This window comes from Euprymna scolopes, chromosome 45, assembly GCF_053919585.1.
Source record: "Euprymna scolopes isolate OS-2025 chromosome 45, ASM5391958v1, whole genome shotgun sequence".
Lineage (NCBI taxonomy): Eukaryota > Metazoa > Mollusca > Cephalopoda > Sepiida > Sepiolidae > Euprymna > Euprymna scolopes.
Window position 1 is genome coordinate 60,481,146 of NC_136526.1, and position 14,307 is coordinate 60,495,452.

The 14,307-nt window shown below is 31.8% G+C and overlaps 1 long non-coding RNA gene across 1 annotated transcript; it reads left to right on the top strand.

Moving 5' to 3' along the window:
- Positions 1-2,734: 2,734 nt before the first annotated feature.
- On the top strand, positions 2,735-10,635 carry LOC145269800 (uncharacterized). Its single transcript, XR_013865245.1, has 3 exons — positions 2,735-2,839; positions 9,221-9,363; positions 10,555-10,635. It is a non-coding gene; the product is annotated as an uncharacterized LOC145269800 (long non-coding RNA).
- Positions 10,636-14,307: the final 3,672 nt, after the last annotated feature.

Consider the following 14,307-nt stretch of genomic DNA (forward strand, 5'->3'; position numbering starts at 1 on the left):
TATTTTTATATCCACGTTTACCTAACTTTTCTTATGGAAGTTGTATTGTACTTTATCATTTATAAAAATTACCAACACCTGATGTATGGAAAACAGTTCATAATATATATTTCATTATAAAAGTTCTATTTTTGTTTGATAAAAAAGTAAACGGTTTATAAACATATTATTGGGGAAAACAGTTCATAAATTAAAAAAGAAAAAAACAAACAAACCACAATCCATAACATATTTTTATTATAAAAGTATAATTAAACATTTGAAAATTAAAAAATAATAATAAATGCCTAATAAGCATACTATTATGAAGGTTAAAATTTGCTTTAAAAATAATAATAAATGTCTAATAAGCTTATTATAATGAAGATTATAATTTGCTTTAAAAAATAATAATACATGCCTAATAAGCATATTATTATGAAGGTTATAATTTGCTTTAAAAAATAATAATAAATGCCTAATAAGCATATTATTATGAAGGTTATAATTTGCTTTAAAAAATAATAATAAATGCCTAACAAGCATATTATTATGAAGGTGATAATTTGCTTTAAAAAATAATAATAAATGCCTAATAAGCATATTATTATGAAGGTTATAATTTGCTTTAAAAATAATAATAAATGCCTAATAAGCATATTATTATGAAGGTGATAATTTGCTTTAAAAAATAATAATAAATGCCTAATAAGCATATTATTATGAAGGTTATAATTTGCTTTAAAAAATAATAATAAATGCCTAATAAGCATATTATTATGAAGGTTATAATTTGCTTTAAAAAATAATAATACATGCCTAATAAGCATATTATTATGAAGGTTATAATTTGCTTTAAAAAATAATAATAAATGCCTAACAAGCATATTATTATGAAGGTTATAATTTGCTTTAAAAAATAATAATACATGCCTAATAAGCATATTATTATGAAGGTTATAATTTGCTTTAAAAAATAATAATAAATGCCTAATAAGCATATTATTATGAAGGTTATAATTTGCTTTAAAAAATAATAATAAATGCCTAACAAGCATATTATTATGAAGGTTATAATTTGCTTTAAAAAATAATAATAAATGCCTAATAAGCATATTATTATGAAGGTTATAATTTGCTTAAAAAAATAATAATAAATGCCTAATAAGCATATTATTATGAAGGTTATAATTTGCTTTAAAAAATAATAATAAATGCCTAATAAGCATATTATTATGAAGGTTATAATTTGCTTTAAAAAATAATAATAAATGCCTAACAAGCATATTATTATGAAGGTTATAATTTGCTTTAAAAAATAATAATAAATGCCTAATAAGCATATTATTATGAAGGTTATAATTTGCTTTAAAAAATAATAATAAATGCCAAATAAGCATATTATTATGAAGGTTATAATTTGCTTTAAAAATAATAATAAATGCCTAACAAGCATATTATTATGAAGGTTATAATTTGCTTTAAAAAATAATAATAAATGCCTAATAAGCATATTATTATGAAGGTTATAATTTGCTTTAAAAAATAATAATAAATGCCTAATAAGCATATTATTATGAAGGTTATAATTTGCTTTAAAAAATAATAATAAATGCCTAATAAGCATATTATTATGAAGGTGATAATTTGCTTTAAAAAATAATAATAAATGCCTAACAAGCATATTATTATGAAGGTGATAATTTGCTTTAAAAAATAATAATAAATGCCTAATAAGCATATTATTATGAAGGTTATAATTGGCTTAAAAAAATAATAATACATGCCTAACAAGCATATAATTATGAAGGTTATAATTGGCTTTAAAAATAATAATAAATGCCTAATAAGCATAATCTTATGATGGTTATAATTTGCTTACAAAAAATAATAATAATAAATTCCTAATAAGCATATTATAATGAAGGTTAGAATTGTCTTAAAAAAATAATAATTAAATGCCTAATAAACATATTATTAATAAGGTTATAATTGGCTTAAAAAATAAGAATAAATGCCTAATAAGTATATTATTATGAAGGTTATAATTTGCTTAAAAAATAAGAATAAATGCCTAATAAGTATATTATTATGAAGGTTATAATTTGCTTAAAAAATAAGAATAAATGCCTAATAAGTATATTATTATGAAGGTTATAATTGGCTTAAAAAATAAGAATAAATGCCTAATAAGTATATTATTATGAAGGTTATAATTTGCTTAAAATAATAATAATAATAATAATAATAATAATAATAATAATAATAATAATAATAATAATAATAATAATAATAATAAATGCCTAATATGCTAGCATATAATTTGCTTAAAAAAAAGGTACATTATACAGTTTTGGTCACCCTCACTTAAAAATTGCCCGACGTTATTTACGCCAAATAGTTTGTAAACACGAATGCGGAACGTAAAATTAACCAAATAAATAAATAAACAAAAGGGAAATCAATTATATGGAATTGACTGTCAAAGGAAATAAGCGATGACAGTCAATTCCTTATAACTGATTTCTCTTTTATTTATTTGTTTATTTATTTATTTGGTTAATGGCTTCTTGGGTAAGTGAATATGCGAAAAAAAAATAATGAAATCAAAACAAAATTTTAACAAATATATATATTTTTAAATTTTATTTTTATTTCTTTATTTTATTCTGCGAAATGTAAAGAAAAAAATAAATAAATAAAAAATTATAATAAAATTTCAGAATTATTTTAATTTTCTGCGAACTTGCTTTTCCGGTCGCCATCTTTAAATGTTGACTTCCACCCGTCAAACTCGTCTCGTTTAAATTAACTCATCTTATAATCGTTTCTTTGTTAAAAACAGATTGCCAAACAAAAAGTAAGTATTTATTAATTTAATTGCTTTTGAAGCTCTTTTTTTTATTATTACATTATGATTCCCTTTGTTTTACTACAGGGGCGCGTCGAAACCATTATGATTGCCTTTGTTTTAATAGAGAAATGAGTCAACATTCCATGATTGCATAGAAACGAAGAATGGTACTATAGAAATCATTCTAATCGGGTTTTTATTCTTTTGATTTTTTTTCAAGTGATTTATTTTTATTTTCGTTCTTTTTTTTTTCAAGTGCATTGAAAATTATTTTTATATTAAAAAACATCACAATTACCATACCATATTATTACGTACTCTAACATTGTAAGTATTATTCTGCTAAAATGAAACGGTAAAATCCAGCTACTAAAAACATCACAAGAAGACATTAACACATATTTAGGAAATTTTCAATGTTAAAGGAAATATTTAGTTTTTTTTTTTTTTTTTTTTTTTTGGTAAATATGAAGAATTACTTCACCCTCGAAAATTCCTTTAAGATTACCACTCTTGAAGGTTTTTGGGGTCGCTGAAAACGAAAATAGCGGTTAAAATTACGGCAAACAAGTAGCTTCCAAAAATATGAAGAAATGTTAATTTTTAAAAAGTGGGGGATAACTTTTCTATATTAATTTAACGTAAAATGAGCACCCACTTGTGGCCACGATTTTTTTTTTTTTTCAGGGGTGAGAACTTTCTTTCCACCCTTTGAAAATCCTTTTAAATTGTCACTAACTTTAAAAATTCCAGGAAACAAGTAGCTTCCAAGATATGAAGAAATGCACTCACTTTATGGTCACCTTTTTTTTTGGAGGGGGGGGGCTGCCGGTTTGTTTTTTGTCGTTTTTTTTGGAGGGGGATATTCAATTTTGTTTAAAAAATTTTTTTTTATTACATTTTCACCCTAAACAAGGCACATTGCCACTTTGGTGTAGGGGGCTACTATCAGGGGCAACAACTACTGGGGAACTATGTTGGGATTTGAGCAGCAAGATGTCGGTTCACATTACACTTGAACTTCTGCGTGTCAGTACAGTTGGGGAAGCAGTGGCCTGGAATGGAATTCATGAGTTTAGTGGTTCTTGGGAAGAAACTACTGGAGTAGAAAGTTTTTTACATCTAGGGATCTCTACTGTGTAGGGGTGGGATTTAGCTGCCTGTCAGGTTTGTCGAGGGTGTCTACATTGTGGAGGCACAAGTGTCTGCAGTTCGCCAGAGCATTTACCATTAAAATACTTGTAGAACAGGCAGAGGGGTGCAGCATTACGTCGATAGGGCAGAGGCTGAAGCTTAGATGCCAGTTCAGGGCCTATCAGATTTGCGACTCTCTTTTGAACCTTGTCTAGGAGCGAGAGACTAGTAGCAGATGCACCAGCCCAAATGTGACAGCAATACTCCATACATGGGCGAATGGTGGCCTTATAGAGGTACAGGATACTTTTGGGTGTTACTAGTTTTCTAGCATGGTAGAGAGGGCCTACCTTCTTCACAGCAGCCCTGGCAATGCTTTCAATGTAATTGTTCCAACACATGTTTCCTGTGAACGTTAGGCCAAGCAGTTTGAAAGATGTACTCTCAGATAAAGAGTCACTGGCCATTGCTATTGGTGGGAGAGAAGGTTTCTTGTAATTATTGAATGAAACCAGGTTAGTCTTGGCAGCTTTGAATGTGACCATCCATTTTTGTCCCCATTCCACTACAGAATGGAGGTCATCCTCTAGTGTTTTTGCCATTTCTTTAGATATATGTTCATTTGTTTTCCTGTCATGCCTGTTATAGAGTGTGGTGTCATCAGCATATATACCCATCTCAGAGGCAATTTTGTCGGGGAGGTCATTAATGAATATTAGGAACAATAGAGGTCCAAGGATAGACCCTTGAGGCACTCCTGCATTTATATCCTATTGTTTAGATGTATGACCGTCGAGGACAACCTGGATTTTTCTCTTATCTAAGAAGGATTTTATTATGTTAAGTATTCTACCAGTGATACCATATGATCTAATTTTCCTGAGGAGACCCTCCTACCACACCCTGTCAAAAGCCTTAGCTATATCTAGAGCTACCACTCTACCCTTACCCGCTTTGTCCAGTGAATGTTATATACGTATTATATTATAGAACTTGTATAGTTTTTTAACAAATACTTATGCAATTTAATTAACTGTTTTAACGTAAATAATGCGCCAACATTAAGCAGGCAGAAGAACTGTATAATATTTTACAGAAATTCTGTTTACATTTAATGGGAGGCAGTGGAGGGACGGGATGTTGTGGCGGCCGCAGCATTGCTAGAAAGACCTTATCCATCCTTGATAGTAATTTTCTAAGGTTTTGTATACTGTGTACATATGTGTAAATTAGTTTTCCTCTTATGTCTATAAATATTATCGACATGAGAGGAAATTATAGTGTCTTCAACAAATATATCAATCTCTGAGACAATTTTATCAATTTCCTAATGAATATCTGGAATAATAAAAGTCTAAGGGTCAAATTCTGAAGCACACCTGCATTTATATCATATTGTGTAGACATACCTACCGGCAACGACCTGAATTTTCTCTTGTTTAATTCCCGATTTACAAACCTGACACACTTATGGAGTAGATAGGCTCTGCCTACTGCCGGCTTTCACACTTCTTTGTCTATTAGCCAAGCTAGAGGAACAATACCAGGGACTCACCAGAGCCATCCTGTGCTTGGTCTTGTTTCAGGACCAGGACATTGAAGGCCATTCCGCTATTCCCTAGTTTAAATTCCTCTTTTTTCTCTCAGAAACTGAGAAAATTGTGTTTGCTTTTATGCCATTTGGGCTCACTAGACTTATTTGGGCCGGTCTTGTCTGAGAGGTTGTGAGTAACTGATTGACCGTTTGTCTGGCTGCTGTTTCTGACTGATAGTACAGAAACCCTCTTTAGTAATACTTAGACCGGCTGCTCTATCATCAGCTGTATAATATCAGAATAGTTGTAGTGCCATGTCACACATGGAAAGGGACCCTGTTGCTATATCTAGTGGGCTTTCACGAGACCACATCTCCTAAACAGGACTTGGCTAATGGACCACTGTGTGTGTATACTTGGCATCAAAACAGACCCATTTTTCTCAACACTCTTTCCCTAACCTGACATTAAACAAAAACGTAATTAAATGAGAACCCAAACAAATATCACGATAAAACAAAACAACCAACCAAACAAAACCAATTTGCATTCAACTTTGAGGCTCGCTTTCACAAATATCCATGGGCATATATTAAAAGTTGTACATATGCATATATTAAAAGAGGTAATATAGTACCTTTTATTAAATCCCCCGGATATCTTAGCATTAAGTGAAACAAACTTACATTCTTCAATCCCCTCTACTTTAACATACCAGGATACCTCTCTCTTTGCCGTAAGGACTCAGATAGATGTATGCACGGGCTTGGAGTCTATATTTGTAGCAGCCTCCCTTAAACTAGAGAAAAATCTTGAATGTGATGACCAGGCTTTTATGTGCTTTCAACAGACATTTCTCACTGCATTAGTTACTTATATTTTCTCTACCATTTTTCCTCAAGTCAGGATTGTATCCTAATCGATCATGTCCCTGATAGAATAGATGCAGCGTTCTCCTTGGGTTGTAATGTTCTACAGCTCATTCCCTCACGCAGAGGGTAATGTTTCCAACTTGTCTACCAGATCATGAACCTCAGCCGGCTTCATTTCTAGACCTATTCCTCACCATGATACCTGAGGATTGTGTGACTAATGTCTACAGTCCACTTGGAAACACACCCCAGCTAGTGGTATCTATTGACATCATATTTAAATCTCAACCTCACGGTGAGGAATCATTGCTCAAAACAATAAGGTACTACAACAGGGCTAACTGGAAAACCATTAGAGATCACATCCGAGATGCCCTATGGACGAACATCTCTCTTCCTGCTGATTAGGAATGAGATAACTGAATGGTGCAAAGCCGGCATTGACGCACATGTTCTCACACGGAAGTATTATAGCAAGCCCAACTCACCCTCATGGTTTACTACAGATTGTACAGCTGTTATTGCACAAAGGTGTGTGGGCTTGATCTGATCCCTGCTATACTAATTAAGAAATATTTAACTGAGCTAGCCCCCCCCCGTACTTTCCAAGCTCTATAATAAATGTCTTGCTGGATCTTGCTTTTCTAATAGCTGGAAGATGGTCTCTGTGGAACCAGTGTACAGAAATTCTGTTGAAAGTACAGACCTTCTCAATTATCACCCCAATTAGTCTTTTCCCCCTCTTCACTAAAATCTTTGAAACCTTAATTAATCAAGCACTAGTTCACCATCTCGCAAAAGCAAATCTTCTGACAAACAATATGGATTCAGGCAATGGCCTTCTATTGCATATATGTTAAAATTCATCTGTGAATGCATTTTCCATGTACTTGATAAAGCAGGTGAAGCCACAGCTGTAGCCCTTAAGGCCTTTGACAAAGTTTGGCACAAAGGGCTGCTAATGAAAATTAAATTGTATGTTATAACTGGACGTATACTAAATATAATTAGCTCTATCTTAGACAATAGAAGAATGCAGATTGTCATTGACAGACGTACATCCAAGCAGCATAACATTAATGCAGGAGTGCCTCAGGAGTCAATCCTTGGACTATTATTATTCCTGATATTCATAAATGACCTCCCTGATAATACTGTGCCTGAGATGGGTATATTTGCTGATGATACAATAACCTATGACATGCATGAGGGAAGAATGGATGTACATAAGTCTAAGACAATGACAGAATCGTTAGAAAATAACCTCCAGACCATTATGGAATGGGGACGCAAATGGATGATAACATTTGATGCTAGTAAAAGTAATCTGGTCTCTTTTAACAATTACAAGACGCCTTTCCAACCACCTTTATCGATAACAAGTAACACCCTACCTGAGAATTCTACCTTCAAACTCCCTGGCCTAACATTTGCAGGCAATATGAACGGAACGAATATATAGAGGACATTGCAAAGACTGCTGCAAATATGGTGGGTTCCCTCTATTGAACTAGAAGACTACTCATATCTGAAAGTATTCTGTACCTGTATTAAGTCACCATTCGCCTGTGCGAGGAGTATTGTTGCCACATCTGGATTGGTGCATCTACGACTAGCCTCTCTCTCTTGGATAGGGTTCAAAGAAGAGTTGTCAATCTAATCGGTCCCACTTTATCAACTAAGCTTTAACTCCTGTCCCATCGCTGCAATGTTGCATCAACCTTAATTTTTTTAATAGTACAGGTGGGAGGAGATCAGATCCACATGCTTTTGAGGTGTCCAGTTTTTTTAATGATATTATGCATCTGAGAAGGGGTGATTTTCAGATCATCTAGTGTAGTGTCAGTCCACAAAGGAAAATAAGGGAGGGAGTGGTTTGTTGAGTCCAATTTAGAGTTTAAGGTCATGATTTTTGGATAATACGAGGAATAGTTGATTGCCCATTATTTACAACACTGTTGTAGATTTTCCTAATTTTTGCACTTCGGTTCATTTTCTTGTGGTTTCAGTACATTCTCTCTTAGCTGTCGCTACTTCTGTCTTACAATTACTTCTAGTTTCTATAAAAAATTTTCTGTTTGTACTGGACTTATATCGGATAAATCTGCAATATGCATGCTGCCTCTGAGCAATGGCAACTGCTCAAGTAGAAGTAAACCATTGGGGAGAGTGGGGTTTACTATAAAACCTCCACATGGGAACATGAGCCTCTATTACTGCTTTGAACAATTCAGTGGTCTTATTTGCACAATGTTCTGCAGAAAGAGAAAAGGCATTCCCCATGGGCCATCTCTGATGAGATTCCTGATGATGTTCAAGTATTCCTTACACAATAACGGAGAACTGTGGTTGGAAATAGATCGAGAAGTGAGGCTTATTGATCTTGCTGGTCTGGGAAACATGCCGTAAATTATGGTGATTTATATATTCTTCAATTTCTTAGAATTTTCAAACATTTTATATTGAAACATTTATTTGCATTGTTCAATCAAAAGCATTGGAAATAATTGCTGGATTTATTTCATGCATCGAGAAACATTAGTCAAATGTGTTGCAAAATAAAGACCATAAATACAATATTGTTGCTTCTTTAAAAGAATCCTTTCTTTTGTAAACTATAAAAATTTTTAAATAGAAAAAAAACTTATGAAATATTGAAAATTAAAAATTAATTTGAGGACTTCTTAAAAACTTGTGCATAATTGTTTAATTGTGCCTGAAGCTCACAAGGCAGACATCTATCTCTTTATCCATTTTAAAAGTAACCTAAACATCTTAGTATTTGGGAAAGAACATGTACAAAATTATATTTTTTACTGAAATTTGTTTTTATTTCTATTTTACAGAATATCCAGCAATCAATACAATGAAAATTTCTAAATGTTGAAAGCTGGAAAGCAAGAGACATTATATCCTTTTGAACTATACGAGTTTTTCTTTTATGAAAGAGAATTTTATGAAAATACATGGAAAAAATTCTAACAACTGAGTATGTATTTCTTCTATATTTACGCTTATTAAATATAGTACAGTTAAAATTATATATAACTGAATTGTGAGAATCTGTGTACATTATGTTAATATGTAAATAATTGAATATCATAAAATACATAAACATTCACTGGATCTATTCTATATGTTCAGTATTCATCAATTCACATCCAATATTGATTTGATTTGGATTTATTTTAATTTTATATTGAGCTGGCACAGAGAGGAGCATATATATATATATATATATAGATATAGATATATATATATATAACCTCACACATTGAAAAACACGTTTCCATTGAAATGAATCTACAAACACTTACTGAATCCTTAATTCAATCCTATTCAATATTCATTGATCTGTATTGATTTTAAGTCTAACATATTGTAAAACATTTTCATATGAAATGTATTTCATGATTATATAAAAACAAGCATTTTAATGATAACTATATATTTTTCCTACTCTTATGCTTAATAAATGGAACACTCGTTGGAATAATTGTCCGAAATGTATACAACTAATGTACTTTTGGCTGCATATGACTAATACACTCATGAGCCTTTTAATAAATACAATATTTCAGGCATCCAAATTATTGAAAAGAAACATACAGTAAAATTTATATGAGGCACCCAATTTGGGCTGCACAATGGTTTTGTAGAATTATCAATTAAAAAAAGCACATAAAATGATATTTAAGTAAAGTGTAAATATCTCATAAGATAAACAATTAGTGATTTATCAGATATTTTCCATTTTGATTGAACTTTTTGTTTATTTTTAATATTTATGAAAAAGAAATAATTTTCTGCATGGACAATTATTGCAACAAATATTTTGATTACAATTTTAGTTCAACCAAAAATGAATCTGAAGACTTTTAAAATAATTGCGCATGATTGTTTAATTGTGCCTTTAGATAAAAATGCAGATGTTTTTTTAACATTACAAAAAATGAGAATGCAACGATAGTTGTAGAGGCAATTTTTATTAAACGAAAGCTGTTAAAAAATAATTGCGTATGATTGTTTAATTGTGCCTTTAGATAAAAATGCAGATGTTTATGTCTAATTTATCCATTTTAAAAATAATCGTGTATACACCTTAACATGTTAGTATTTTGCAAAGAACATGTATAAAATTATATTATTTACTGAAACTTCTCTTTATTTCATTTTTCAGAATATCCAGCAATCAATACAATGCAAATTGCACAAAGTTAAAAGCCGGAAAATAAGAGAAATCATTTCTAAACTACACAAAGAGAATTTCATGAAAATACATGGAAAAAACCTTATATGTACCATCACACATTGAAAAACATGTTTCCATTGAAACAAATGTACAAACATTTACTGAATCTTTAAAATATCTATTCAATAATTGTTCCAAATTCATACAACTAATGTAGTTTTGATTGCATATGACTAATGCACTCATGAGCCTTTTAATAAATGCAATATTTCAGGCATCCAAATTATTGAAAAGAAACATACAGCTTAAAGGAACATTCATATGACACCCCTAATTTGGGGGACAAAATAGTCGATTTGTAAAATTATCAGTTAAAAATACACAAAAAATATATCTGAAGTTTTAGATATCTATATTGTGTTATTTACGTAAAGTGTAAATATCATCTCATTGGATAAACAATCGCTGCTTATTCATCAGATGTTTTCCATTTTGATTGAACTGTAGATGTAAATTCATTGACCTAATCATCTGCACACACAATTCTTATATTATCAATTATATTAATAAACATAAAATATGTATTTTCATTTTGACATGAGAAAAATATAAATTGTAACTGATCTGTTAAACTTTAAATCGATAAAACTCAAACAAAAATCATTCTTATTCATTCTGTTTATTTTAAAACAGAAAAATAGAATATAAAGGAACTAATAAATCTACAAATCATAAATATTTGAACTTGGAAAATGAATACTAAATCAGATACTAAAGAAAAACCTAATTCTTGTAAAGTATGTGGCACTTCCTTTTCAAGAAAACAATATTTAGAAATACATATGCGAAGACATACTGGAGAAAAAACATATTCTTGTAAAATATGCAGTTCTTCTTTTGTATGGAAAAAACACATGTTAGAACATATGCGAATACATGCTGGAGAGAAACCATATTCTTGTGAAGTATGTGGCTCTTCTTTTACAACAAACTCCAAGTTGGCCATTCACATGCGAACACATACTGGAGAGAAACCATATTCTTGTGAAGTGTGTGGCTCTTTGATAGATAAAAAAAATCAAACCAATCATATGCAAACAGATACTAAAGAAAAACCTAATTCTTGTAAAGAATGTGGCTCTTCTCTTTCACGAAAACAATATTTAGCAATACATATGCGAACACATACTGGAGGGAAACCATATTCTTGTGAAGTATGTGGCCGTTCTTTCCCACATAAACGCAGTTTAGTAATTCATATGCGCACACATACTGGAGAGAAACCATATTCTTGTGAACTATGTGGCTCTTCTTTTACACAGAAACAACACCTTTTGGTACATAGGCGAACACATACAGGAGAGAAACCATATTCTTGTGAAGTATGTGGCTCTTCTTTTACACAGAAAAATACTATGTTGATACATATGCGAACACACACTGGAGAGAAACCATATGCTTGTGAAGTATGTGGCTTTTCTTTTACAAGGAAACACGACTTGGTCATTCACATGCGAACACACACTGGAGAGAAACCATATTCTTGTGAAGTATGTGGCTCTTCTTTTACACAAAAAAATACTATGTTGAAACATCTGCAAACACATACTGGAGAGAAACCATATTCATGTGAAGTATGCGGCCGTTCTTTTACAGAGAAGCAGCACGTGTTGCGACATATGCGAACACATACTGGAGAGAAACCATATTCTTGTGAAATATGTGATCGTCCTTTTACCCATAAACACAACATGGTACATCATATGCGAACACATACTGGAGAGAAACCATATTCTTGTGAAGTATGTGGTTCTTCTTTTAATCACAAACGCCACATGTGTGAACATATGCGAACACACACTGGAGAGAAACCATATTTTTGTGAAGTATGTGGCTCTTCTTTTACAAGGAAACATGAATTGGTCATTCACGTCCGAACACATAGTGGAGAAAAACCATATTCTTGTGAAGTATGTGGCTCTTCTTTTACAAGGAAACACGAATTGGTCATTCATGTACGAACACATACTGGAGAGAAATTATTTTTTTGTGAAGTATGTGACTCTTCTTTTATATGGAAAAAGAGTTTGATCATTCATATGCGAACACATGAAAATTAAAGACCATCATGAGAATCGAGCAAGTATTACAACATCTATAACACAACTTGCCACTCATTTTGGAAAGGACTGCCTCACAAATTTATGTAGAGAACCCAAATAAGCCTGCCACTGACATAGCCCACAAAAGTCGGAAAAATAAACTAGCCAGTTCCATAGTGTTAAAACGGAGGGCAAGATACCTACAGAGTGAACTATCCCAAGGTTTCCTGGACTGGCTCAAAAGAGGATCCATCCATTACGACCAAGAGAGGTTGATATTGGCTGCACAAGACCAGGGCCGCATGACAAACGCCTTTAAAAAGATGAGTGGTCTAAGCAATAATAATAAATGCTGGCTCTGCAACACTGGGTTTGAGAGGGTGGGGACCTGATTTCTAGTTGCAAACTCATACTTGGAGATGATTATACAGATCGCCATAACGGAGGTGGTAAAAAGCTTCATTGGAAGATATGTAAGAAACTAAACGTTCAGTGTAGTAAAATATCCTGAGAACATATACCCGAACGAACAGTTGGGAATGACAACTACACCATTCACTATGACTACATAATCCCTACTGGTACATATCTAGAAAACGTAGCTGTTAAACCAGATATAGTGATTCGGGACAGAGCAAACAAAAAAGCGACCATAATAGAGGTCAGTGTACCCAGTGATACAGTGTACCTAATGCTTAACAGAGCTGAGACAGAAAAGATAACGTATTAAGGACTTATGTATGATATGAAACAATAAAGGATAAAAAGAGCCCCTCAACTCGTTCATGCACCAGACAGGAAGAGGAAAGCAATGGTGCAGACCTTCACTTCTAAAGTTACAAATTGCAATACCAGAGGAAAACCAGAATCAGCCATGAGGCTTTGACAAAAAGACCCTGACCCCCTACCAGCAAGCAAAAGAAAACAATTTTAATATTAAAGAAAATGTTTGTAAATGTTTATATATTTTTTTAAATCTTAAAAAGTTTTGTAAATATATTTTAAAAACATCTTGCTCATGAACATTCGACCATATCTGTATCAACACGTGATAATGTAAGGAATATAAAAATATAAAAAAATCTTTATGATGTATGTACCCGCTGAATATTCCAAAACTCACTCAACTTGATCAGGTAGATCTATTTTTAACTAAGAACATCTAATTTATAAGGAAGTGAGAACAGTGTTTCTTGATTCGCCATATTTAATAAACGGAGACACTGTTGTATACGTCGTTCAACACATGGCAATATGACAACGTTCTGAGTAATGTGGAGATGAACTAAATAGTCTTAGCATTGGAAGATGAGATTATTTGTCCTTGGAAGAAAAAATCATGATGTCTTTACAACAGGTAAAACGAAGAAGATAGACATCCGAGAATGTTTACAGAAGTTTTATTTTAAGAACGCCATTACTAGAACACCCCGACCCTGGACTAGCCGGAAGCACCGAAAACAGAAAGCTCCCATTAACTGTCCTTAGACACCTCAATTCGAACTACGCGATTTTAAAATCGCATAATATCATAAAAGTCATAAGATTACTTACTTTTTTACCGATTTTTTTTTTCAATGATGTATTTGATTTAAAGAAAAAATAATAATTTCCGATTTGACAAATAAAAATTAATTTT